The following is a 27,787-nucleotide window of genomic DNA, read 5'->3' on the forward strand; positions in this document are numbered from 1 at the left end:
GTATTACGTCGATATATATATATTTTTTTAAAAAAACAGAGTTTATAAATCAAATTGATATTATCAAACCCTGGGCTGTGTTTCCAGATGTCTACAGTCTATAGAAATTGAAATGCTTACCTATACTTTAGGAGGAAAAAAAAAAGCACAACATTTTGCAAAAATTGAATAAATGATCATTCGAAGCAAAAGCATGCAGTTCAAAAGCTAAACCTCCCATTGGAGAACAGAAAATTTAATGAGCTTTTAATGGAATGCAATGCTCAGAGTAGTAAATTATTTGTTAGTTGACGATGCAATCAGCATGCTGATTAAGGTTGCTTGGTTTTTTTTTTTTTTTTACTAAACATTAACTGAATGAAAACGGTAGTCCTTGTTCTGCTTGGGGGGCTCTAAGGAAGCAAATGGACTTTCAGAACAGAGATTGTCAATAAAGGTGAGTGCACTCCAGGTGTCATTTGACTATGATGATAAAATACTTCTGATAAATATTTAAAGCATTTTAAATCCACAGTGTTGGGCTAGTGTATTGTGGACTCTGTTTAAAGAAACAGTGGGCCTTAGCAGGCCTAACAACAATCCCTCTATTTCTCTCTAGAAAGAAATATCTAGATCTGTGTTCTTTTCTCGCAAAAGAGAGAGAGAGAGAAAGGGGGGGGGCATGCTTTGAAAATATAAGCCAGGATGGATTCTGGAGCTAGAAACTGTTGGGGAATATACACCTAAAAAAGACATAAAAGGATCAAAACCAAAACAAAGGAAAATATTCTGACAGCAACTAAGAGGCAACTGTTCCTCTGAATAGATTAAGATGAAAATTTAATTAAATAATTTCAGTTTTCTGATGCTTTAAAATAGTGGCTACTAAATATATTTTTTAAATGTGTAAATTATGATAGCACTCTGAGAGTAAAAAAGTATTGTGAAACCACAGTCACAGACTGTCTGAATAAAAGGTCTGAAAATAAGTAAAAGAGGAAAACAGCAATTAGAAAATTTTGTAATGTCGACTTTGTTGTTGGGTTGCTAATACAAAGTTGATAAGGTTATTCTTTAATTGATATTCATCATTATGTACATAAATTATAAATTATTTACTCCTGAGAGAGATTTTGAAACAAAATCTGCTTAAACTGTTAGATTTATTTCCCCTCCCAAAGAAGGGTTTTTTTGTTTGTTTATTTGTTTGTTTTTTAATCCCTTTCAATTTAAGAATTATGGGTTTGTAGGTTAATTTTCTTTAAGCAGTCACAGAGCTTCTTTTCTATAAATCCTAATTAGTTTCATCATCGGTGATTCTCTGGCAATGATCAGGTACCCTTAAAATCCAATAAATAACTACCTCTCACTTTTAACTATTCCTGTTTATGACCCAAGAGGTTAAAAGCCTTTGACTGGCATTTGACTTTTGACCTCATATAAATGTTATCTTATCAGTTCCTCCTTGTTAACTTGTATTGAGTGCTTGTCCCTGATGGCTTTTAGATAAAGGGTTGTGGGGTTTTTTTTTTTTTCCTTCTTCTTCTTTCTTTTTTTCTTCCTATTTAATATATTTCCTTTAGGAACTAAACCATTTGCTTTGTTCTATGCTTAGTGCACTTCAGTCTGTACAGTAATCTGTTCTAAAGTCCCAATATATACTTTATCTTCTATATTTATCTTCTGCTTGATGTCAGTTTAGCTTTATGGGTAGGATTTTTATGATTGACAATATATATGGACTATAATGAATAGCAGTAGTTGTTAGTGATCTTTATCCTTTAACTTATTAGCTGAGAAACTGGTTAAATTTGTATTCTCTCTTAAAAAAAATACAAAAAAAACCCTAGAAAAACTATTTTAGCTTTGCATTTTGTGGCAGCAGGAGATGAGTTAGAGAGATAATTTATGGAAATCTTATCTCCCAAGACTTCAGAAGCCTGCCTAATGAGAGAGTCATCAGTAAGATATATCTTTTTTTAAAAAAAAAAAATCGAATCCAGACCATGAACAGGGCATTTTCAAACCTTTGGGGAGGAAGGTGGTGGCCTGACGCCCTCCTTTGCCCTTCTGTCCCAAGAATTAAGAAGGATTTCAGTCTTTTATTTGATTTGCAGCTGTGTGTGTCGTTCACACATTCAAGTGTGTATTTGTGTGAGTCCAGTCATGTACAAATCTAAATACATTTGAATGTCTGCATTTGAATCTCTGTCTATACCTCCATAGCATCATGAGAGAACTCTAGGCAGATGTTGGTACCTCATTTGCAAATGACCTACAATGTGATTTCTAAACAAAATATCACATTAATTTCTATGTGGGAAACAGACAAGAAGGGAGAAGAAGGAAGAGGCAGCCATCTTGGTGTCATTTTGCCTTGTAATCTCATGCTTTCCCGTCCTAAGTCTCAATAGTTAGAATATTATCGTTACATTTAATTGGTTTTCAACATAATGGAGGAGGCATATACAAGAGACCTTTGTATTCATGTTTGGAGCAGAAAAAAAGTTGTAACCTTTTTGGACTTTAAATAATAACTGTGACTATAGACAAACTACACCTATTATTTTCTATCCTTCTAAATAAATATACATATAAATGAAGCATATGCCACAGCTTGTGAGAGACCTGTACAAAACCTATTAAGGGAAACAAATGTCTATTTGGACCATTCATTTACTGCTACATAAAGAATTAATATGTCAGTAAAGTTATCTGCCCTTCCTCCTCCCCTATTCTTTCTTTTCTCCCCAAACACATACATGCACCAACACACACATTCAGACACCCCCACCATAGAGAAATAGAAAGTCTGGAAACTCGGGTTTTTTTTTTTTTCTTTCTGTTTGTTTGTACTTTGTTTTGTTTTTAAACAGGAATTCCCTTTTTTTCTTAGATTTTAAGTATTTAAGATATATACTAAAAAAAAAAAACAGCTTTTACTTTTTATTTTAGATTAATTTTCTGTGTGTGGCAAGTTGCCTAGGCCCTATAATGTCCCAGCACTGCTTTCATCATGCTAATATTCTAGCAACACACAAGCTTAATGCAGTTTGTCCTAACTTTTCATGTCATCCATTGCTTTTCTCCAAGTGCCCAGAGTTTAAAGACTGCAATAGCAAAGGGAAAAAGAAATACCACGGCAGGGGGAAAAACAAGCCAACCCCCAGACTGGTGCTGGTATTCATAGCATTGACACATTCTCAAATGTTTTCTCTGTAGTTATAACACAAAAGCCTTTCTTCCCTGTTTTGATGTGTTAAAGACAGGAAAGAGAGAAGGACACTTGGAAGTGGCAAAATAAGTTCTTTGGAAGCAAAGGGAAGATGTTTCTCCTTTGACTGGCCAGCATGTGTCAATAAGATGTAGATATTTACAATTTAATATTAATTAATTTTAAGTGAAAAGGAGAGGAAAAGTTAATTTAAGTAAGTTGTGTCACATCCTGCCAACTTTTAGCAGTCACTATTTTCTTCTGTTTTGTGTAATCAGAAATACATCTAGAGTTGATCATTCTGCTGTCTCTGAAAAGATGATAGCAAGGCTCTTAAGTCTTTCTAAAAGGGTGTGAATGGATCAAGACACATTATTGCCTAATTCCTGCATTTGGCAGAAGAAATCACAAACTTTCTCTCCTTTCATGTCAGCAACTTGAACTAAGTTTTCTAGTCAATATTATTTGCAGAATGTTTTACTGAGGAAAGCAAACAAACAAATAAAAACCAAACAAACGAACAAAAAAATAATTTGAAAGACAAACAATGATTTGTTTCCTAAACACTTTATTCTCATACCACATTCTCTGAGTTGGAACCTACAGTTTTTGTGTTTTTGTTTGTTTTTTTCAATTGTACTTTGTACCCTGACTTAAAAAGTTAAAACAAAAGACAACCAAGATTTCCCCATGTAAACTAGATGATTTTTAAGCTGGTGCCAGTTATATGAGGATAATTATTTATATTTAATTAGTATTTTCGGATATAGTCCTAAGTTAGGCCTTCAGTTTTCTTAAACAGTTGTATCACTGAGTTTTATACAGTTACATTGGAGGTGGTGGTAGTACTAAAATACCTTGATTTTATTATGTTCATTTATTTATAAGTCTATCTTACGACTATATTGCAAAATACAGTCTATATTTATATTTTCCTATTCTTTGTTAAAAATTAGACCTGCTATGTTTGGGAAAAGCAAAGATAGCTGTGATAGCATGGGTTTTTTTGTATTTCAGCAATGAAAGTGAGAACAAGGAGTCAGAAATATCAACATATGTAAGGTCCAAGTTATTACTATTTTGGTATTTTCCCTTTCTTTGTGAAGATTGATACCGATGGATTTCTAATTTCCTTTCATCTCTGTGTTCTCTTTTGTGTGTTCTCTCTATTTGTATAAATTAATTTTGCCTTTTAATAGTCTCCAGATAGATTTTCATTCTCACTTCCCATAACTTGTTTTTTTTTTTTTTTTTTGGTGGGGGATGACTTTTCTTTTTTAAGCTTTCTAATACAGACTTTAGAGAGCCAGGACCCTTTTTCTGTTCATCTGGATATATTCAAAGGTCATACCCAAGGTCATAAGTCATTTTAATATCCTCTGGCAAAGTGGTAAAATAATATCCATAGGCATCTGACAGTAGGGGCATGGCCTGGACATATACATCTTCACTTTCTCTTCTTTTGTCTCAGTTTTGCCTGTTCTGAATACATCCATTTCCAAAGTTGATGCTTTGACTTGACCAGTCAGATGATAGTGGTTGTCAACCAGTCAGCTGGTTGTCCTCTTGGTCCATAAATCAGAAAGATGTTGGTATGGATGAAAGAGGAAGATAGTCAAGCCTGAGGGAAGCTGTGTAAATCTCCACTAAAGCATTGTACCCTGTAGGGAGTGGGGGTGAGAGTTAGGGTAACTCCCGGGGCTTGAGGCTGTTATTAATGCCCTGGCCCTCCTGCAGTGGGTGCTAACTTGTGCGTGAGCACTGCCACCACCCTTCCCAAACATCGGGAGCTTGGAAAAGTCAAGCACCGCTGAGCCCTGATTTTCATTTAATAGTCAAAACCAAGATGCATTTGGGCTATGATGATAGGACAGTTCCCCTTGAAAAGATTATTTGAACTACAAAGGCATTCATTTAGGGCTAGCGATGTTGCAAAAGGGCCTGCTAGAAATTAGCAGCCTGTCCTGGTATTTGGAGAGCAAGAGTGACAACTTATTGGAAGTTCTCAAGGAATCATTTATATTTCACACTCCACTAGGCAGCTGATTTGAGATTGTCTGTTAGCATAACAAAGGCTCTGAGCCTGTGAACTTCAGAAACCTTTCGACCTCTTAGCTGCTGGCATGAATAGCCCCCAGTCCTGCCTATAGAGATCTCCCAAAGCTCCCCTGTTCGTGGCTAAATTGTTAATCAGGGTAATTTAATATAGTTTTCAATATGCCTCATCTCTTATTGGGAAAGGTATTCACAGCTTCCCTACCCCTGAAAAAAAAAAGTTCTTTTATTCAAGTGTGAGAGGGGCAGCTGCAGACAGACTCTGGTCTCTTGCTTCTCCCCCTCCTCCTTCTCTGTAGAAGCAGCAGTGTTCTGAGCAGTAAGCATAGTGTAGCGCTAGAAAAAGGAACTCGATCCCTTTACATGCTCTCCAGTTTGAACCTGAAGCTCCAGTCTATTTATGCCGGCAACCCATAAAACAAAAAACCCAAGTCTCAGTCATAACTGAAACCTTAGCACCAACACACACACACACACACACACACACACACACACACACACACACACACACACACACACACACACACACACACGCCACACCCCCTCCTCGACCTCTTTGCTCCACCACCTTTCTCCTCCCTCCTCATCTCCCAACTAAGCTTCTCTGTTGGCTTCCGACAAAAAAGCACCAGACCCCATGGCCTGCTAATTTTCATTTCTCTCACTCTTTGGAGGCAGCCCACACCGTCTTGCACGCTTCTTCACACAGTCATCCTCAGCCTGGAGCTCGCATCCTCTCCTGTGTCACATACACTTGCTCTCACCCGCTCTCTCACACGCTATCAATTCACATGCACATTAGTTAGCTGAAAAGAGTCAGAGCACAAATATATTCATTTTAATCCAGTTAAGACCAAAGAGGTCTCATAGGATATTATTCAATAGTTTGAAGACCTAGTAGAAAGCTCAGATTTTGCTATACCATTTCATCTCAGACACCATTCTTTCACTTTCTGCCAGTACATATTGTAAAACAAATTAACAAAAAATTAAAGTGAATAAAAAAATAATCAAAAGCAAGCCACCAGGCTTTAGGCAATACTCCTTCCAAATATCTTTTCCTTTTTTTTCTTTCTTCCTTTCTTTTCCTTTTCTTTCTTTTTTTCTTTTTTTTTTTTTTTAATGATTATCTTTCTCCTGCCCATGGTCAAAGTCAGCAGAGAAATTTCATATAAAGGATAAAAATATTACTGTTTTTTAAATAAAAAAATAGAAGGATGCATTATCTTAATCTTGTTTTTCTACACGAGAATTTCAAGAATTCAATATTCTTAATCTTTCTTTTCATTTTAATAGATTGTTAATAAGACTTCTATTAACGGTGTCTGGATATTTCCCGATCTTTCTGGTGCTAATTTTCTGTTCTGTGTGCTCTCTCTTTGTGTGAGTCGAGACATTATGTTTTGTTTTTTTCCTGTGCCCCATTTGGTTAGTATGTTTTCTCTCAGTCTCCTGAAGTTGGGTAAAGCCAGGGTCTAGTGCCTGAAGTATTTTCTTTGAATTTGCTCAAGTTAAAGCAGTCTCTCATGGGGGTAGGGAACTTTCTTCACTCACTTGGGATTCTAATCTAGTATCTCAGAACTGGCAAGAAATGGGAGAGTCTTTATATATAAGATCAGGGGAAAAGGATTATTAACCTTCAAAGTAGGAAGTAGGAATGTAGACCCAAAATTAACAAGGCAAAGCAAATAAGCCAGCTTCTTCCCAAAACAAACGGTCTTAGAGTAAAAATGTTTTCAAAAACAAGTTTTCTTGTTAATCTTGATATCTAATCAATGACGAAAGGTAACTTGGGGACAGAAAATCAAATAAATGATATCTAGTTACTATGTGACAATCCTAAAATCTACATTTTCCTTTAAATAAGAACTCTGTCAGCTTTAATTTCAACGTTGAGGAAGTTTTTAGATTATAATTGTTTTTGTCAATAAGCTGTGCATTATTAATTTCAATTATGGACATTTCATTTATTCAGTAAGTAGTGCTTTTAATTTCCTCAATGTCCTAGACAAGAATATTTAAAAACATTAATATTGATAGTTATTATTAATATGTTGATAAATATCTCTGGTTTCCCTTTTTAAAAGTCCAAATATAAAATCATTTATATATAGATTAACATAAATTTAACTTTCAAAATATGTTTAGAAAAAATATTATGACTTTTAATCCCAAGAAAAAAAATACACAATTTGCATTTTCAGTGCTTTTGCTTAACATTTTTTCATTAGCTCTTTCTTCATTAGAATTTATGATCCATGTCCATCATTACACTTTCACATCTCTGATTTCTGTTAAATTTTCTAGCAGAGGTTAATAAATATAAAGGGGTAAAAAGACCTATTTTCTGTCACCTAGGATACTCAGTGTTTCAAGGTTATTTGTATTTGCATTTAAATTTTCCCATGTCTTAATTTAAATTATTAAAAATGAGTTGAAATTAATTCTATTAGGCCTCAAGAAACAGCAGAGGGATGCTTTTGAAAAGAATTATACAAAACGATTTTTCTAAATTATAACATTTTCCTGAGGTTGGGCCATCTATTGTAACATCCCATCTAGCATGGCACACTTTGGTCTTCATATTTGTGAAAGTAAAAGGGTTGGGGAGTGGGTGGGGGGAATGTATCTTTGGAATGGTGTTTGACAGGGGGAATGAACGCAGACACCAGAACAATTATATTACAATCCCACTGGGAATGCCAGCACCAAATTTAGCCAGACTGATGGGATACTGTCTAGACGGTCCCTTTTGTGTATCAGCTGTTTTTTCCCTGCTTTATTGCCTGCCTGAATGTGAGAGTTGAACATGCATATGGATCCCTAACATAACCACTCTTGCAACCATACATTACTATTAAACTTCTCATTTGGCTGAGAATCAAGAGTTGTGTACTCACTTGACAATATTCTGTAATTAACATGCAGCTTTCAGAATTAGTGGTTTTAACAAAGGTCATAAGACAAAGTAGAAGGTACCCAGGCTGTTGTTTGGCCTATGTATATTATAAATATATACTAGGTAAATATTTCTATCTTCTCAAACTTGTCCACCTCTTTTCTACAGAAGTGAAGTAAAAAAAAAAAAAAGATAAATAAAACAGTGAGAGGAAAGAGACACAGTACAGGCAAATTACTACCTTTCCTTTTGAAAAGGGCAAAGGATAGAAAGGAAGAATATTAAATGTTTATAGTGCAGTGTGCATGGTTTTCCTCTCTCCTCCCTTTATTTGGTAAACTATCAGAGTTCAGTAATCAGGGTTCTTATTAGTCTTAGAAACAAAGAGTCCCAAACTCTCTTAAATATATGCTTACAAGTGTATTACTGGTCAGACAGGAAATCCCAGAAACATTGCAGATCTGGGCACCTATGTAAGTATTTTGTTTTGTTTGCCAAGAGTGTACAAGAAAGGTAGGACTTCTCTGTGGTACCAGTGTCCACATAAAACATGAATTATTTCAAGAAGCAGGAATGTACCCCCCCCCCAACAGGATGTCCTTGGATGATGAATACTAAGGTTGGATGACTGATAACAATCCAGAATTTGAACTAAGCACAAATCAATTATTACAATTAGGAAGTGAGAAATAGAAAGATATCCAATGTTAATGAAAGTAGTTATCAGACCTACCTCTTTTAATGATTTATCAGTAAATTTTGTCTACAGTCACCAGAAATTGAAAGGAATTAGAAATGGTAATTCCACAAAATGTAAGTCATTATAAATTAATTTCTTGTCTTATAGTAGGAACCTACCTAAGCCATCGTTTTTCAGGAAAGAGGGTGTCATGTTCCACAACACAGATCATGTTTGTTAATATACACACAAAAATTATTTGGAGCAGGAATTCTACTTTCTATTTGCTGTTTGTTTGTTTTTTTCTTCTCCTTAGCCACCAGGAAAATGGTAAAGCTTTACCCTGGAGGAGAAAAGTTAAACCTGATGATAGAAGAAACAAATAGACAAATAGAAATATTCTAGTTTCATGTGTTAAAGTTTATCAATAACTAAGTAGTAAACTTTATTTTAAATAATAACTTTCATGAGACTACACGTAGAATTCAATAACTTCCATCTTTGATAGGCTATGAAGATTTTGTCCATTTTTGAGGATGGAGGAAAAATAAGTAATCCACTTTTGGTTTGAATCATCAAATCACAAATCAACAATCACAAAAATAAGACCAGTAGTACAGAATCAGGGCAATTTATTTCTTGGAAGAGGCTATGAGACTTGACTAACTGATGTTGAACATGGAGATCTTAAGTTGGCACTTGAAGGTATTAATGTTAAAAAAAAATAATCTCTGAGGCCTAGCTTTGGTAAGGCTGAGAAAAATGTAACTATAGGCAAAGACAGAGAGCAATAGGAACAAAAAGTAAAATCTAAGAAAACAAGAGAAAAATGGGTTGGGGGATAGTTGGAGTGACATGCAGGGAGAGAGAGAGAGGGAAAGGGAGAGGAAGAGGGAGAGGGAGAGGGAAAGGGAGAGAGAAATGAATATTCTAAGCATTGTTTTAATCTAAAGCAGAGATGCTTCCAGCAGAATGAATTTCAATGGAGCTGAGCCAAAAATAATTATAGAGCTTTTCTTGTTTTGTTTTGTGAATGAAGAACATCTTTTTTCTCTAGAGATGTGAGAGTGAGAAAGGACCAGAGCCAAGAGATTGAAGTGATGCCCCTCTGCCCCGTTACTTCTACACAACACAGTAGCAGACCTTTCTTTCTTTTTCCAAAAGCTGTTGGCACTGAATTATACTAAGAAGGGAGAGAAGTGGCAGCATCCCTCAATCCTAGCTGGATTTTCTATCCTAACAATAGCTTGTTTACTTTGATAAGACTGAAGCATTGAAATTGTAAGCAATAGAGGAAGGGAGACAACGGTACATATATTTTTGGTTCTAGAAACAAAATTGAGCTATTTACAACCAAGAGTATTCTCCTATTTGAAATACTTGGAACTTCCTCTGGAATTTGTTTTTACCAATTACCTGTGTTCCCTTGTTTTTCATCACCACTAGCAAGCTATGAAGGAAATAAAGCATTGTCTCAATTTTCCTTCATTTCTCTCTGATGTGAAATCTTTGTCTTTGGGAACTGTTCTACAGAGGAAAACTGTTATTTGTTAAAATAGTTTGATCCATGACTGATGTTTTCTGAAAGGAAGATCAGATACACTTCATGAAAGCAGGGATAAAGAAAACTTTATACTAATGTAAAACACACAGGATTGAGGGAGAAACTAACATTAGTAGCTTTCTCAGAAAAAGTAATCATAAACAACTCAGAATTAATACCAAGTTATGAATTTTCATAAGCTACACTGCCTTCTATATCACAGAACTGTCTGAACCTAACTTCTTCCAACCCCTGACTTTAGGTGTTTTGCCATATTAAGATGCTGTTGTCATTCACAAATGTTATACATCAGCAGTTTTAAGGTATCACTTTTATCTTTGTGTTACTTGAATTAATATATATATATAATTAAAAAAAAACAAATTAATTTCCTTTGCATTATATTTCACAGCTTATAGAAATAAATTTTTCTTACGGAAACTTGACCTGCTAAGTCTAAATCATTTAGTTATCTAGCAGAACAACATAGAAAGATATAAACACAAAGGGTTAACACTGGAATAAACTTGGCACAAATTTAAAACAAGGAAACCCATGTAGTAGTTAGTAGTCAAGATTTCCTAGTGACTTAGACATAAGCATCACAGAAAATAGAACAAATAGATATAACTTCTTTTAAAACTTTTGTGTACTAGTTGTTTCTATTTTTCTGTCTTAAAGTTATTGAAATGTATAGTACTTTCTAGTAAAGTTATATGATTCTATCATGCACCTAGATTTTTAAAATTTCTCAACTATAAAAATGTCTTCGTGTACATGGGACTTTATTTAGGGATTTTTCAAAACATGTTTTAAATGTCACCATGAATATATTGTGTAAATCCATGACTATGAGTCTTATGAATTCACATTTAATTTAATTAATCATATTGATTCACTTGACATTTTTCTCCTCCTGAATCCCCCCTCCATTTTTTCCCATCTCTCTATTAAAAGCAATTCATTCACAGTGGTAGACTAATTTCTGAAGCAGATTCTATAAAATAAAATTGACAATGGGCTTCAAAGAAGTTCTAAAGGCATTCAACTTAGATTTGTTCAAAGTGGCTAAAATGAATATTTAAGAATTCAAAGTACTTAATCACAGTCATTTTAACATTATATTTAAAAATCCAAGTGAATAGATCTGCTTTTTTAAAAAAGCAATTATTAAGTAAACAAGACAATCGCTAATATGTTTTAAGTCAAAATAGGTTCCTAAAATTAACAACAAATGTTTATTATTTTTTTGAGTTTTAAGATAAAACCTTACATCTTTCAAAATAAAATACCATGAAAAATAGGAAAATATTTAGTAAAGTCTATTAATATCTACAAAACGAAACCTCCCATATACACAATTTGAAACTTTATATTTGATTACAATGCACTACTAACATTGCTGAACATGTTAATCTACTAAAGCACATTGAATACGGTACAGAATGCTTTATTGTTCGTGGCGATGCAATATGTCATACTAATATGTCTATTTGCTACCAAGCACTAGGACTGATTAGAAAGTTAAGAGATAGAGACTGATAATTAATTACCTCAAAATGCTAGCAAAGTTAAAATAAAATGAGTATGAAGCCCTTAGTATGTGCACCAAAGTTCCTATGCCTTATAAAAACATGAACATATATGTTTCATATGTTAAAGGCAGATCTACTTGTCACCTTTGCATTGCCATAAAATACAAAGTGAATTTTAAAAAAATTTTTGTTATTTATTTTATTTGAAAGAAGAGAGAGGAACTGGAAGGGGAAGAGGAGATAGAGAGGAAGAGACACCTGCAGCTCTGCGTCACTGCTTGTAAAGCTTTCCCTCTCTGCAGATGGGGAGCAGAGGCTTGAATCGGAGTCCTTACACATGCTAACATGTGCACTCAACCAAGTGCACCACCACCTGGACCCATCAAAATGAATTTTTATAGAAAGGCTTTGTCTTGACCAATTTTTTAAAGCTCAAAATTACTAAACCAATTTTTGATCTTCTCTCAGAAAATTTATACTTCACTTGAAACCAACTTAGACCAGATACTCCCAGAAAAACTCTTCTGTGTTTGTTCTTTGCATTTTGCAGTCTTACGGAGTCCAGTGGTCTGTGGCTGTGAGCGGGAAGAAAGAGGAAGCAACAGGAAGTAATCAAAAGGATTAGGATGGAAATGTCCTCATGCCTCAGGGGCTGGTTTGCTGGTCACAAATGCTATTTTGGTATATAGATATATCTTAGTATTAAATTTTGAAAGAGCCTTCACACTCCTCAAGTTTCAGGATCCAGGCCAAGCCTCTTGCTTTAGCCATATATTTCACGAGGTTGGCCCAGGAAGCCTGGCTAAAGGTAGTTTTTTTTTAGCCTATATACTTACAGTTTTGTCACTTCACATCACAACCTCCACATTGCTTAAATACAGTTTTTAAGTATGCTAAATGGGAGTACTGATATAAGCTTTTTCTTATGTCAGCTGTTTCTGTTCTGAGTTCATTCATGGCGATAGATTTGGTAAATGGGCCAAGCATAGTCATGTTTAACAGTAAGGAAACAAAATTCTCAGGACTTCAGTAGGGGCGGGGTAGATGTCAAAGCAGAGGGAACTCACTGTGGATATTGGAGATAAATTTCTTCTTTGGAAAAGTACACATTTTTATAGGCTTTTTCTATGGAGCAGAGAAACATATGCTGCATCATAGGTAAAGTCCTATTAGTTTTCTTTATGTACTAAATGCTGTTTTGTATACTTTGAATGTAGAAAAAGCATGCAGTCATATTAATAATCATAATAGTTGACTCCAGGTAAAAACTGCTAGTGACTCTAGCTGGCTATTGAATCATAATCAAGACCTACTTCATAAGCATTGAAAAATGATAAAGGGGATTGCTGTTAAAACATTAAAAGTACTGATAATAGAGAAAATAGTCACTGGGACAGAGAAGTCCACAGAAAACAGCAATAATTATATGTGCCTTATACACAGGCACAGTGTATTACACCCAATGTGCTATTTTAAAAAGTATGTGCCTCTTCTGCTTGATATAGCTGCATTGGGAAGCTGTATCGGATGACTTATTTTTTCCAAGCACAACATTTAGTTAGTCCATATGCTTTTGGGGGCTTGAATTCCTCCTCCCAGTTAAAAACTGGTTTTCATCACACAACTACATAATTATTTTTCTGCAACTAGCGATAATTAACTGTTCTGTGTATCTCTACTAGAGTGATTCAGTGTTTGCTGTTCTACTTCATAAACTGCATCTGTATTAGAGGCATGTAAAAGGAGTGTTGACCGCATGTAATATATTACTATATAGGTAGGGACACACATATCTAATTCTTTGTAAAAGGCACCCCCCAAAAAAAAAAGTCTATATTGCTTTGCATTTTTTTTTCTTTTTTTGCGTTTTTCTTTTTCAATGCTATGTGAATTTTCTGACTAAAGCATAACACTGAAGGTAACTGAAGACAAGAAGCCCCACAACATGGAAATTATTCACTACACAAAGAAACTCCCTCTCAGATAGATATACAATGGGGGACTGAATAAAAAAGGCTGTTGGAAGGATTTGTTGATAGTGGCATCATAGAAAACTCTGGAATCAGTGTTTGTGAGATTTGTCACACCAAAAAACCAAGCTCAGTTTTCAAATAATTCAAGAATGTCTAATCATTTTATGTCACTCACAAAGCTCTCCACAAATAAAAATGAAAATTAAGCAGAGCCCATTCTGTCAGTCTTCTTTTATCTTATTGCTGTCTTTTTCTTACTGTTTCCTCCCAACTCTTATTTGTCTGTTGTGTTCCCTTTCTTTCAAGTTCTCTTTAATCCTTACTTTCCCATGTATCTCTTTAGTCTTACCTGCGATGCCAATAAAAATAAACACTCTATTTAAAACAACTGAGTCACTGCCAAAAAAATACGTGGTTGGTATATGTCATTAAAAAAAATTAGTGGAACTGCACCTGTGGTACTGTCTTATTTAATATATTGCAATTTTAAAAACAAGGCAGAGAAAATAGCGGAAAATTAATGTGCTGTTTAATATTTGGGAATTTATAAATATGTGTGATGTTAAATGCAGTGGAATCCTTATGAGACCACTTTCATGCTTACTGATTCTAGGGTGCAGAAAGAATTAGCTTATCCAGGAAAACTCAAAGCCATAATTAGTCTTGTGAATTTCAATAATCTGGACTCATCCTATAGTTCTTTCTGACATGGTACTCCCAGTAGGAGTTTTTCACAGAAAAAGACTACAAGATTGTAGTTTCAAGGTATACCTGTGAAATATGAGTGTTTTCCTAGAGTGCCAATCCATGAAATTGGAAATTGGTTGAATCCTGGTCCTTTACCTCTTATCCAATTTATAAGACAACATCAGCATATTTTAAATTAAGAAAAATATAAAATATTTAAATGTCTCTTAAAGTTACAAAATAAAATGGAAATGTGTTTCTCACTATGAGGTGTCTTTTGACTTATAGGTATAAAACTGTAACTAGTGGTTATTAAAAGAAGTTAAAATGCATAAGTTTTAAATAATTCCATCAACAGAAAATAAGAAAAGAACTTCCACGTGGAACTCCATGGAAAGCAGCACTTATTCTCAAGACTCTCAAGTCAGTCCTTTTCTTACATTGGTTATTCAGGTCACTCAGATAACTTGTTGAATGACAGAGATGATCAAATAGGAAATTATGGAAAAAAAATGTAGGATCTAGGTGGTGGCACATATGACAGAGCACACATGTCACAATGTGCAAGGGTCTGCCTTCAAGCCCCCAGTCTCTACCTGCTGGTCTCCCTCTCCTCTCTTTCTCTCTCTATTCCCTATCAATTTCTGTCAGTCTCTATCCAATAAATAAAATAAATGCAATTACTTAGAAGTCTTCAGATAATTTTTTTGTCCTTTGTGAAATACAAATACTTTTAATGGATCTGTTACAATGTACTCCTAACTGGACTTATAAAGTAGGCAGCATGCAATAATAATTATACATCTATCTAGATACCAGTGCTGGACAGATCCTATAACCCTAAAGATTTAGACAGCAGTGGTCAGAAGATGGCTTACCTGGTGGGGCACATGTCTTGCCAAGCGTGTGGCCTGGGTTTTAAAGACATATGCTGACATGTCAGTGCCATGGCACCAGGAGAAGGCCTAGTGCTGTAGTGTTTATCTCTCTTTTGGTGTTTCCCTCTCTCTATGAAGTAAGTAGAAAGAATGCAAAAATCAGTCTTGGAGTGGTAAAGACACTGCCAAAATTAAAAAAAAAAAAAGTCTAGGTAACAGTACATCAACAGGTGAAAGTATAAAAAATTATTATGTATTCAAACAATGGGATACTACTCAGCAATAGAAGACCAATAAAAAGTAAGCTACTTATTTATTATTTAAAGTTTATTTTATTGAGGGGACATGATGTCTTCCAATTTCATCCAAGATAATACAAAGGCGTTGACTTCATTACTTTATCAGTTTTAAATAACTGAGTAGTATCCCATCATGTATATATACCACAGGTATTTTTTTTTGGCTTCACTTGCATGCTTTACAACATAGAAGTGTACTAGTATAATTACGGTGATTGAAAGAAACTAGACTAAAAGAGAGTACAAATCAAATAGATATGCTGGTTTAAGATATTCAATCAAATGTATAGTGACAGAAGATAAGTCAGTGGCGGTCTACATGAAGGATCAGGAAGAGCTAGGCATAAGCAGGCCAGAGAGAATGTTTGTGAGTGGTGACTGTGTTCTTTATTTTGACTATAGTGTGAGACAGGTGTTTTTGCACACAAAAGCAAGGAATAACAGAGTTATGTCATCCTCCACACCTATAGATATCTAACTTTTGACAAGGAGGCCCAAATTGTTAAATGGAGAAAGTAGAATCTTTTCAACAAATTGTAGTGGGAAAACTGGGTTAAAACATGCAGGAGAGTGAAACTGAACCACTTCCTCTCTCCACGAAAAGTAAACTCCAAGTGGATCAAGGATTTGAACATTAAACCAGAAACCATCACATATTTAGAGAAAAATACTGGCAAAACTTGTATTAATCTAAGTCTTATAGGTACCTTCAGTGACTCAAGTGCATTCCTAAGGAAAACGAAACAAAAAATAAGCGAGTGGGACTACATCAAATTGAAAAACTGCAGAGCAAAAGAAACCACCACCCAAATAGAGAAACTTTTTATGGAACAGGAGATCTTTTTATGACATACATTAGACAAAAGTTAATAACCAAAATATATATAAAGACCTCGCCAAACTTATCAACAAAAAAGACAACAACCCTATCCAAAAGTGGGAAGAGGATATAGACACAGTATTCACCAAAGAAGCAATCAAAAGGGCCAATAGACATATGAAAAAATACTCCAAGTCACTGATTATCAAAGAAGTACAAGTAAAGGCAACAATGAGATACCATTTCACTCTTGTGAGTATGTTATACATCAGATAGGATAGTAACAACAAATGTTGGAGAAGTTGCTATGGTAAAAGAATTCTCCTGAACTGATGTACTAAAAATTCATTAATCTGCCAAGTAAAAATAAATAAAGGAATATATTAAAATAAAAAGAAAAAATTATGTAGTAAAATGTGAGAAATTTTTATATATTAATTTTACAGCATACTTTAGGATTATCAAGGCTACTACTGACAATAAATAATTTAGAGTTTAAGATTGTCCTTTTCATCCTCAAAGCTGATATTTATAATTTAATTCAAAACTATTTTTTAATTTTTCCTACTGAGAATATAAATAATCTTAAATGAGGTGAGCATCACAAGTTTTAGTTCCTACCGTTAGTAGTGAAAAACAATTGTAGCTTAGTATCAGTGGCTAAACCTATGTCAGAATACAACCAGATAATGACTTGTTGAAGAGGTCAACTGAAAGGCCATTTATACTAGAGGAATTAGGTTCTGTTCAACAAGCATTTTAATTCTACCATTGTCTTATCATATCACTTCTAAGGATTTTGCTTTTTCTTCTTTTACTATTGTGTATGCTTTAAATATGGAATGGTAGATAGTTAGTAGGCCTATTTTAGTTATATTCCAAACGGCCCTTGACTATACTAGTTTTTTCCTGAGCCTGACCTCTGATATGCAGGTGACCCAAGTTATTTATTGTCTGGGGAGATGATGACATGACTACAATAAGGGCTAGAAAGCTGCATCAGGGAAGAGAGCAGCTCCCAAATATGGGAAAGGTGTATAAATATTGTTGACTGTAAACCCCATCGATATATAACTAAAATTGGCCTACTAACTATCTACAAAATGGAGATCCCAAATCTTCATCTGCAATATTCCAAGCCTTTAGGTTCATGATTAGTCAACAATTTATTTGGCTTTATATGTTAACTCTTCTTTCAGCCACCAGGTTCCAGATGCTACCATGATGCCAATCTGACTTCCCTGGGCAGACAACCCCACCAATGTGTCCTAGAGCCCCACCACCCCAGAGCCCTTCTCTTCCCACTAGGGAAAGAGAGAGGCAGACTGGGAGTATGGATCCACCTGTCAACGCCCACGCTCAGGGGGGGAAGCATTACAGAAGCCAGACCTTCCACCTTCTGCACCCCATAATGACTCTGGGTCCATACTCCCAGAGGGACAAAGAATAGGAAAACTATCAGGGGAGGGGATGGGATACGGAGTTCTGGTGGTAGAGTTGTACCCCTTTATCCTATGGCTTTTGTCAGTGTTTCCTTTTTATAAATAAAAATTAAAAAAAATAAAAGGGAATGGTATGGTGAATTAAGAGACACTGTTAGCAAAATAACAGAAATTATCTCAATGTATTTGTTTCAGGTAGAAAGCATTATGTTAGTAGATGGCTTTCAACTTGCTCAGCAAAAATTGATTAAAATCCACAGTGAGGTGGGGGACACAGAATTCTGGTGTAGGAATGGTGTAGAATTGTTCTGTTATCTTGTAATTTTGCAAACCAGTATTAAATCACTAATTTTTTTTTTTCAAAAAGAAAAACCCCAAAGGACAAAAATCCACAGAAAAATATAATGTCCTCACACCAAAACTTTCTTCTGGGATGGAGAATGACTGAATTCTCTTTTAAAGTGCGTTGCATGCTAAAGCTGTGTCAATAGTTTTGCTAATCATTATTTTCTTAGTAAAGTGACTTTATAAAATAAGTTAGTGCATTGGATGGTACACAGTAAAAATTTGAGATAACTCCAGGGTGTTATTACTCTTATTGCTCTATTCTTATTAGAATGAGTGCTATATTGATTTACTCAAAACTAGTGTGTGTGTGTGTGTGTGTGTGTGTGTGTGTGTGTGTGTAACTGAGGCCCCATGCACTCACAGTTTCACTGCCCTCAGCCACTTTTTCATTCATATAGACACACATGGAGAGGGAGAGACACCACAGCATCCAAACTTCCTCTGTTGCCATAGTAAAACTTCCCATGTGGAAAAAGAGGTCAAACCTGGGTTATTGGTACCCTACCTGATGAGCTATCTCTCTAGCCCCAAACTAATTTTTATTCATTTTGCCTTCAGGGTTCTTGCTGGTGCTCAGTGCCAGCACTACAAATCCACTGCTCCTGGTGTCCATTTTCCCCCCATTTTATTGGATAGGACAGGGAGAAATTCAGAGAGGAGGGGGAAAGAGAGAGAGGGAGAAAGACAGACACCTGCAGACCTACTTCGCCACTTGTGAAGCATCCCTTCTGTAGGTGGGAAGCTGGGGATTCAAACCCGGATCCTTACGCAGGTTCTTGCACTTAGTACTATATGTACTTAACTGGGTGCTCCATCATCCAGTCCCCAAACTAAATTTTAGATGTGTGACTTGTGATGGATCAGTTTCATCTCAGGAATAGGGTGAAAAACAGATTTACAAAATTTGTTAGAACTGAAGAGTAAGCTAAAAATCAGTAAACATCTGAAGAAAGAGCCTGGAAGGCCATAGAATATGCATGCAAATTGACATTTTACTCAAAAAACCTGCTTAAAACATTGGGCTTAACAAACACATGGCAATGGAATGAGAAACAACATCTGAATCTATTCATTAGCCAAAATATATCTGAGAATACAAAAGTACACATTCTACATTATCTGAAGATCAAATGCTTTTCCATCTTGTGCTGTGATTTATTATTCTGGTTTCAGAGGTACAAAATGTCCATTCTTTCTCTAGGGTCATCCTCACAATTCAGAGTTAGATATCTAAGTACAAAATCTGAAAAAAAAAAAAAAAAGGGGGGGGAATGCACCACCATCCTTAACAAAAATATATACTTTAAATTGGTTTGTACATAACTCTCAAAGCTTATCTCTCTATACAGTAGCTATACTTAGGATTTTTTCTAGGTATTTTTTCTAGAATGAAAAAAATGAATCTTTAAAAAAATATTTCATTTTAATGAGAGAGATACAGAAAGATACACGCAAAGAGACAAGAGGTCTGCTCAGCTCTGGTTTATGGTGGTGCTGGGAACTGAACCTGGGACCACAGGCATGAAAATCATTTGCATAACTATTATGCTAGAGACATCTCCAGTCCATTTTTCCATTTCTTTCTTTCTTTCTTTTTTTCTTTCTTTCTTTCTTTCTTTCTTCTTTCTTTCTTTCTTTCTTTCTTTCTCTCTCTCCCTTCCTTCCTTTCTTTTTTTCTTTCTTTCTCTTTTTCTCTTTCTTTCTTTCTTTGTTTTTATTTTTTTCTTTTTACCAGAGCACTGCTCAGCTATAATTTATGGTGGTGTGGAGGATTTTGAACCTGTGACTTTGGATCCTCAGGTATGAGAGTCACTTTGCATAACCATTATGCAATCTACCCCCACCCCCGTTTTTTTAAAAATATTATCTTTTCTCTCTCTTGCTTCTTTCTTTTCACGTCATTATTTAGTGGACTACTTTTTCTTGTCATTAAGATGAGTCAGTGATGAAGACATTGCCTTCTTTAAAATGATGTATGTTGGGGGCCAAAGGGTGGCACACCTGGTAGAGTACACATGTCATAATATACAAGGATTGGTGTCTAAGCACCCAGTCCTCACCTGTAGGGGGAAGCTTCACTAGAGGTGAAGCAGTGCTACAGAGGTCTCTGTTTCTTTCCTCTATCTTTTCATTCCCTCTCAAGTTCTCTCTATCCGAAATAAATATTTTTAAAAACATATATGATCCATTTGCTTACTATAGGAGAGAGACCAGAGCACATCTTGTTCATGTGTGGTGCTAGAACTGAACCTGGACCCTCACATCTGGATAAAATACACTGTACAAGTTGAATTGTTTTCCCAACTGTAAGAAATTCTTCACTTAGGCCATACAATTGCTTTGGGCAAGTCTTCTGTTTCTTGACTACAGAAAACTCTCCAGATACATATATTTAGTATATTGATATAGTGTCTGTAACATTATTTTCCTTTTGTTGTTGTTTGGGAATTTTAGCTTTAACCAGATAGAGTTCAGTGATAAAAGGACTCAAAAGATTATTAAAAAGGTTTGTCAATGCCCCACCCCACCCCATGATTTGATGTGTCACATGATTCCATTTCAGACATTGGCCACTGGGATTCAAATTTAGTCATTTGAAAGTCTGCTGATAGAGAGAAAGAAAACTCTGTACTCAAGTAAGGATATTAGAAATGGGGACTCAAACCAGAAAATAGATTCACTCTCTGATTTTTCCCTTTCTGGAATCATCTCTTGGTGTCTACCTGTGGCTGCTTCTTGTTGAGATGCTCAGCTCACTTGTCTTCCTTGACCCACACTCATTTCCTAGGGGGAGATTTATATTGACTTCATATTTATGTCATTAAGAGCTATACTTCAAACACCAGTAGAACCTGAACTGGAGTTGGTGTATTGCATCAGAGTAAAAGACTCTGGGGTGGGGGTGGGAAGAAAGTACAGGTCCAAGAAGGATGACAGAGGACCTAGTGGGGGTTGTATTGTGATGCGGAAAACTGAGACATGTTATGCATGTACAAACTATTGTATTTACTGTCAAATGTAAAACATTAATCCCCCAATAAAGAATTTTTTTTAAAAAAGAGCTATACTTCAGATGACTTTGTTTCTTGTTTTTATACATTTGCAAAAAAATCTGTTCTATCACTGCCAGGCATTCATGCAACTGATTAAGTACATGAATTACAGTGCACAAGAATACAGGCTCAATCCCCTGGTCCCCACTTGCATGGGGAAAGCTTCATGAGTGGTGAAGCAGGGTTACTGGTATCACTCTCTCTCTCTCCCTCCCTCTCTATCTTTTCCTCCCCTCTCAATTTCTCTGTCTCTACCCAATAGTAAACAAACAAATAAATTATATAGAGAGATATTTTCAAATATGCTCTATCTCATTATATTTTCTTTAGTATTCAATGTAATACTGCTTATACAATCATTCTGCAAACTATTAAGTATGATAAACATTAAGATATCTTACTAGAAACAAGAGAAGACTAGAAACTGGCATGGTATAGCAATGTTAGTCAGGATTAGAATGATCAATCCAGGTTTTCCTTTTATTTTAGGGCCTGACACAATCATTTTGTTTATGCAGAAATACTTAACATTGATGAGGACTTAGATAATTAGATACGGTTAGTGAGAAGCTTCTCACAATGCTTAGTCATGTAATATGGAAAAAATATTTGGAAAACTTGTTAGCAGTGAACAATTCAGGTAACAACTGGAGTCTTATCAGGAATAAATAGCTTCATTTTTTTTTTTCAGAGAATATGTGAAAAATACCTCTGAGTAAGCTATCAAGATGAATTTTTTTTTAACAAGCTCTACCCTCTACTGAAATTCTAAATATCCATTCTCCTGGACATTTAAAGACCCACCTTTTCCCTCATTGATACAATAACATAAAGCCATGTCCTAATTCACTATTATAAGTAATTACAATTAGATGAATTCATTAACCAATGGCTATTATAGTCATTATTAATTACTCTAGACTAGACAGAATTTCACATAATTGGTTTTATAACTCTTCATGTTTGGGATTTTAACTCTGAGTTAACCCTTAGGAAAACAGAACCAAAAAAATTAGTCATGAAATATAGTTCAAACCAAAACCAATGTGTCTAGGAATTCAAAGTGAAGAGCTGAACAGAATTATTTATCTATACAAAAATCATTATTATGGTCTCAATTTTTTATAAAGGATTTTGCCACTTGGAAATGATATGATTTGTATCTACTTTAAAGTTTTGCAAAATACAAAATTAACACATGGTATTTTAAAATCTATATCTTATGAATTATTTGCAAAAACTTGATATCAGTTGGAGAACAAAGCATTATTTTGATATAAATCTAAGGAAAATTGTTGGACTATTTTAAGTTTCATGTATTAAATTTACATAAAATGGCATTCTTTACTATGCACTTTATTTGTCTTTAACTAATTGTTTTCACGGGTTGTTTACTGTTCTACACAAAGAGAAACATATCTTGTCGACACTTTGTCTATAGCAGTGGCAAGTGGCAAGAACAAGTCGTGCAGAATCCTGTTTCAGAGCAAGCAAAACTCTACTGGAGAAGACTAATACAGAGCCTAAGCAGAGATCACAAGCAGCGACAAGCAGTTAGCAATAAAGGCAAAGCTCACTCTTTTATTCTATTAAAATATTTATTTATTCATCTGATAGGACAGAAACAAAATGAGAGGAGAGAGGGAGAGAGACACCGGCAGCACTGCTTCACCTCCTGTGAAACTTTGTCCCCTGCGGTTGTGGACTGGGGAAGGGGGCGGGGCTTGAACTCAGATACTTTGCACTTAACCTGTGCACCTCCACCCGCCCCCACCTCTTTTTATTTTTCTTTTAAAGAGTGTCTTACTAGGTAAATAATAATTATTAAGCTACTGCCAATAATTATTAAGCTACTGGCTAGAATTTCTTGTCTTCCTGTGATAGGTGTCTGCATATCACTCCATACCAACTCCCACTCAAACTTCACCCTTCTCCCCCATTCACCTCGTTCTAGTTACTAAAGGCAAAGTTATTTGCTAAGATACCCCAGCATTAAGTTGAATTAAAAAGATATAAATGACATGTTATTAGACATAATTTTTTTCTTTTCACCCCAAATAACTGAGTCAGTTATTCTTTTCTAATGACTGTTAAACTGAGCACACTTTTAACTTACTTGATTTTATTTATTGAGACTGGGTATCCCAAGAAAAGTGAGCTATGGTAACTTTTAAGATGGACTTACACAAGAACCAGCAGGTATGCTCTTTCAAATTATCTGGAAAAGAAAAGGGATATTTTGGGGCGGGTGGTGGTGCACCTGGTTGAGAGCACATATTACAATGTGCAAGGACCTAGCTGTCTCTGTGTCTCTCTCTCCCTCTCTGTCACCCCCTTCCCTTTCGATTTCTGGCTGTCTCTATCCAATAAACAAATAAAGATAATAATAAAAATTAAAAAGAAGTAAAAGAGAAATAGGCTGAATAACAACTACAACAATAGTAAACAACAAGGGAAACAAAAGAGAAAAAAAAATAGCCTCCAGGAGCAGTGGATTTGTAGTGCAGGCACTGAGCCCCACAGATAACCCTGGGGGAAAGAAAGAAAGAAAGAAAGAAAGAAAGAAAGAAAGAAAGAAAGAAAGGGAAAGGAAGAAAGAAGAAAAAGGAAAGGAAAGAAGGGGGCTGTTTACAGGATTCTGTAAATTCTTCCATCATTGCTCCTTGGTTTCTGCCGGTCACTGAACCTTAGTTCTTATTCTCTCCCTAGTCTTTGGCATTTCCTTTATGACTGCTGGTAATCAAATTTAACTGCCTTCCATCACCCACTTCTTCTTTAGTGACACTCACTGCTTTCTTGATGCAATCTTGCTGTACTGTTTCTTGCCATATTCATGGTCTAACAGCTAAGTCAGACACCTCTTTCTAAAATTTTTTTTAATCTTTATTTATTTGTTGCATAGAGACAGTCAGAAATTGAGACAGAGAGGGTGATAGAGAGGGAGAGAGACAGAGAGACACCTGCAGCACTGCTTCGCCACTTGTGAAGATTTCCCCCCTGCAGGTGGGGACCGGGGGCTCGAACCTGGGTCCTTGCACACTGTAATGTGTGTACTCAACCAGGTGTGCCACCACCTGACCCCCCAGACACCTCTTTAATTCATTTTAATATATGTTTTTGGTCAATTCAGGAAAATAAGTCGTTTATTTTATTTTATTTTTGATAGAGACAGAGAGAACTTGGGAGGGAGAGGGGAGAAAGAAAGAGACAGCTGAAGATATTCACCAGTCATGGTTTTCCCATGTCGGTGGAGACCTAAGGCTTGAATCCAGGTCCTTTTGTACTGTAATGTGTTCACTCTCCTATGATGTGTGCCACCACCTGGCTATAACAGCTTACTTGCATATTTGCTGACTACTTGGGAGGCCAATTAGGAAGTTGATGTATACAATAATCCAAATGCTCCTAGTTCGAGCCCTGGCTTTCCACCTGCAGGGGGTTTGCTTCACAAGCAGTGAAGCAGGTCTGCAGGTGTCTGTCTTTCTCTCCTCCTCTATGTCTTCCCCTCCTCTTTCCATTTCTCTCTGTCCCATCCAACAACACCAACAGCAATAACAATAATAACAACTACAACAAGGGCAACAAAATTGGAAAAATATCCTCCAGGAGCAGTGGATTCATAGTGTAGGCAACAAACCCCAGCAATAACCCTGGTGGCCAAGATAAAATAAAAGAATCCAAATGCTATGAGATTCAGAAATAAGGTGGCAGCAGTAGGATAGGAAGTTGTTTGGAGAAATAGAACCAAAAGAATGTGACTGGTTAGATAACAGAGGCAAGGAGGAAAGAAGAGTAATGAAGCATCCTTTAATTCTGACTGAAAAAAAATGGAGATAATTATGAAGCCACTTTTTCCTTGAAATGGGAAATACAGCAGTAAAAGCAGATTTTGGATATGAGAGAAATTAGGGAAATGGGATGGACTCATATTTGCATATTTGAATGATATAGGTGTTGTTTTTTTATGTATGTACTTTCATTTTTTTCTTTATTGGAGGGATTAATGGTTTATAGAAGATAGGAAACTACAGTAATTGGTACATGTGTAACATTTTTCAGTTTTTCGCATAACACTCTAACCCCTTACCCAGGCTGGTCCTCCTCCACCATCATGTTCCAGTACCTGAACACTCCCTCCCAGCCCCAGAGTCCTCTACTTTATTGCAATACACCAACTCCAGTCCAAGTTCTGCTTTGTGTTTTCCCTTCTGTTCTTATTTTTCATCTTCCGTCTATGAGCGGGATCATCCCAAATTCATGTAGATGTGGGTTTAAAACACAGAGTCATGATACAAATGTCTATAGAAAAAGGAAGAAGTCTATATTAGGGCTAAATATCTGAGATTATTTTTTCCTCCAAATTACTTCATTGAGGGAAAATAATTATTTGCAAGACAACTGCTATCACATGAGTACACTTTCTTATCTTCCCATGAGAGGTCTCTGTACACCATTCCTACCGCCCACTTAAGTTCTCCTCTACCACAGAGCATTGGGTCCCTAATGCCTTCTGTATCACTCCCCAGTGTCCTTGGCTTTGCTGTCACAAACCACACCAAGTCCAAGTTTCACCTTGTGTTACTCCTTACTTTCCTTGTGTCTTTTTTTTTTTTTAACATTGTTTTTTTCTTTTTAACTTTATTTACTTAACTTGATAGGACACAGAGAGAGAAATTGAGAGAGAAAGGGGGATAGAGAGGGACAGAGAGACACCTGCAACACTGCTTAATGGCTTGTCAAGCTTTTCCGCTGCAGGTGGGGACCAAGGCCCTTGCACATGATAATATGTGCACTTAAACAAGTATGCCCCCACCCAGCCCACCCCTTGTTTCTTAAGTTCTCTGTATAAGTGAGCTCTGTCACATCTTGAATGGAACTTGAACAAGTCAGGTTAATTGAGATAAACCCAAAGAAGAAAGATGAGTATCAGATAAGTACAATTTCTTATCTTTCCAGGATAGGTGTCTGCATAACCCAAAGAATGAATGAACAAAATTATTTTTTATAAAGTCAAAAATGTCAAGGGCTAGTAAGCCAGCTCACCTGGTATGTGTCTATACTGCCGTGCATGTGACCCTAGTACACCACTGTGTACTGTTATATTTCTCCTCAAACTTTCTCTCTGTCTGAAAAGGTGCCAAGGGTTGGGCAGTGGCACGGGCAAATAGATCCAGATTCAAGCTCTTTCTTCCCATCTGCAGAGGGGAAGCTTTATGAGTGGTGAGGCAGATCTGCAGGTGTCTTTCTCTCTACTTCTTTACCTATCTTCCTCCTGTCAATTTCTCTGTCCTATCAAATAAAATAGAAAGAAGAAAAAAATCACTCTCAGGAGAAGTGGATTCATAGTGCTGGCACCAAGCCCCAGTGATAACCCTGGTGGCAACAACAACAAAATGAAACCACCTGGTGGTTTCTTTGGTGGTAAGAACCAAAGTTTTTATTATTATTATTATTATTATTATTTTTTAGGAAGACTTTTTCAGTTACTAATGAAGAACACCCTTAAACAAGGCAAACAGTGTCCTGTATTTAAAAATACTTGAGATAAGAAAGCAACACATTCCGTATCTTCTTGTAAAGTCTGAGAATTACACAAGAAAACTTATTATAACAATTTTATATAACTAGTTAATTAAAAAAAATTTATAAAATAGACATATTGACAAGACCATAGGATAAGAGGGGTACAATACACATAATTCCCACCACCAGAACTCCCTATCTCATCCCCCCCTTTGAAAGCTTTAGTTTTCTTTATCCCTCTAGGAATATGGACCCAGGATCATTATGGGGGGCAGAAGGTGTAGGGTCTGGCTTCTGTAATTGCTTCCCCACTGAACATGGGCGTTGGCAGGTCAGTCCGCACTCCCAGCCTGTCTCTCTCTTTCCCTCGTAGGGCACGGCTTTGGGGAGGTGGGGCTCTAGGACACATTGGTGGGGTCATCTGCCCAAAGAAGTCCGGTTGGCATCATGGTAGCATCTGGAACCTGGTGGCTGAAAAAGAGTTAAGATATAAAGCAGAACGAATTGTTGACTAATCATGAACCTAAAGGCAAGAATATAGCAGATGAAAATTTGGGAGTCTCCATTTCGGAAAAAGCTAATTATTTTATTTTATTATTTATTTATAAAAAGGAAACATTGACAAAACCATAGGATAAGAGCGGTACAATTCCATACAATTACCACCACCAGAACTCTGTATTCCAGCCCTTCCCCTGATAGCTTTCCTATTCTTTAACTCTCTGGGAGTATGGACCCAAGGTCATTGTGGGATGCAGAAGGTAGAAGGTCTGCCTTCTGTAATTGCTTCCCCACTGAACATGGGTGCTGGCAGGTGGATCCATACTCCCAGCCTGCCTCTCTCTTTCCCTAGTAGGGTG

At 36.0% G+C, this 27,787-nt stretch overlaps 1 long non-coding RNA gene across 1 annotated transcript in view; it reads left to right on the forward strand.

The window, feature by feature from the left end:
* Positions 1 to 212: 212 nt before the first annotated feature.
* The window catches only part of LOC132541299 (uncharacterized), a 50,032-nt gene continuing 22,457 nt past the window's right edge, over positions 213 to 27,787 (forward strand). The window contains exon 1 of the long non-coding RNA XR_009552459.1: positions 213 to 436. This is a non-coding gene — a long non-coding RNA (uncharacterized LOC132541299). The remainder of the gene's footprint in view (positions 437 to 27,787) is intronic.

Source organism: Erinaceus europaeus, chromosome 11 (assembly GCF_950295315.1).
Source record: "Erinaceus europaeus chromosome 11, mEriEur2.1, whole genome shotgun sequence".
NCBI lineage: Eukaryota > Metazoa > Chordata > Mammalia > Eulipotyphla > Erinaceidae > Erinaceus > Erinaceus europaeus.